This window comes from Sinocyclocheilus rhinocerous, unplaced genomic scaffold (genome assembly GCF_001515625.1).
Source record: "Sinocyclocheilus rhinocerous isolate Xijiao unplaced genomic scaffold, SAMN03320098_v1.1 C36700674, whole genome shotgun sequence".
Taxonomy (NCBI): domain Eukaryota; kingdom Metazoa; phylum Chordata; class Actinopteri; order Cypriniformes; family Cyprinidae; genus Sinocyclocheilus; species Sinocyclocheilus rhinocerous.
This window is the reverse complement of record NW_015785069.1, coordinates 1-1554: the sequence shown is the minus strand read 5'-3', so window position 1 is coordinate 1554 and position 1554 is coordinate 1. Positions and strand designations below refer to the sequence as shown.

General features: G+C 36.9%; 1 long non-coding RNA gene across 1 annotated transcript; it reads right to left on the bottom strand.

Annotated features, from left to right (window-relative positions):
- Positions 1 to 1552, bottom strand: LOC107736440 (uncharacterized). The gene is made up of 5 exons (XR_001639671.1): positions 1521 to 1552; positions 1330 to 1433; positions 825 to 899; positions 112 to 137; positions 1 to 25 (listed from the first exon to the last, which is right to left on the bottom strand). It is a non-coding gene; the product is annotated as an uncharacterized LOC107736440 (long non-coding RNA).
- Positions 1553 to 1554: the final 2 nt, after the last annotated feature.

Below are 1554 nucleotides of genomic sequence, written 5' to 3'. Positions count from 1 at the left end.
GACAATCAGTATCAGACTCTCCCACCTGCAGAGACAGAGGAGGAGGAAGACAATCAGGTGTCTGCCTTCAACCAATCAGAACAAAGTATACTCAGACAGAAGTTCACTTACCACAAAATCTTTTCATCATAAATAAACTGAAAAAAAAAAGTTCAGAGTCTGTGTAAATATTCATTGAGTGCCAGCAGATTTTCAGTGCATGTCTTTACTACATGCTACGTGTATAGAGATTATCAGTGACAACCCAGTATTTTTTCATGCATTTCCTTCACAGATATTAAAAAAAGGTGTTTAATAAAGACTTGAACCAAACCAACGAGGCCTAACATGAACAAACTTAGATTTAGCTTTTGTTGTTGCTGTTGTTTTTAAAAGAGAGAGAGACGAAGATACTAGTATTTGTCTTTATATCTGTGTACTTAAGTCTATTATATGAGCACTGCAAATCTGAAACTACAACACAAAATAAAGCAATACAGTAATCGATTAAAAAAATATTCCATATTTGAAGCTTATTGCACAATACTTAAGTGGGATCTTTTGACTTAGTTGCTGGAGAGTTCTTGGTGGTTACTGGCCCATTTAGAAATACTCTACTCCATAATGGCAGCAACTTCAAGCATTACTGACTTTTCTTCATAAAAGCTTCTAAACCATTGTTTAACATCCTCAAAGCTCATGGTGCATCTGTCTTGATAGGTTTGTTTTTATGTTATTGCTAATTATCAGTTCCTTTGTAGAGAAAGTTAATGGGACTTTTACTTTCAGAACCTTCTCTATTTTGCCACTTAATTACCAGAGCTCATTAGATTAACGACACTTACTGCAATAAGGGCAACCACAGATAAAATGTAGTAGATTGAGTCTCTGAACACGGAAAACTTGGTGAGAAAAACAACCTAGTGAGAAAACAGAAGAGCTTTGTAAACAGAAGTCAACAAAAGCAACTATTTTTTTCTTTGTTAAATTTATCATGTCCACTGTACCCTCAAGTTATGCCACAAGCTACAACAAAAAAGGTTTTATTTCTCAAAAGACAAAAATATCACAGCAATGTGCTTTTAAAAAGGTCATTCTTGAACCTCATTACAGTAACCAAAGTATTTGCCTGTAAATCTTGTATTTAAAGTGGTAGAACTTTAACATTGGATTTGAAATGGAATATTTAAAAAATAAACCACTGTTTGAAATGAGAGTAAAAGGGGGAAAAAGCAAGCCTGAAGAGTAATTTCCACATTGCAATGCCCAGATGAAAACATGAAAAGGTCAAGAGTGGCAGGCAGCTTCAAAGGAGGCAAGCTGTAATATAGAGCACAGAGAGTTTCCCACCTGCCCCGCAAATATCCCACACACACCAATGATGCACAGGATGTTGAACACGGCTGAGCCTACTATGGTACCCACCCCCACGTCTCCATGTGTTATGAACACACCTGCAAAACAAAGCAAGAGGGTTCTGATCCACAGCATCTGTTAACACATGACTAATGCATATATAAGCACCTGTATGTGTGGCTTACCAATTATAGAGGCAAACAGCTCGGGGGCGGAGCT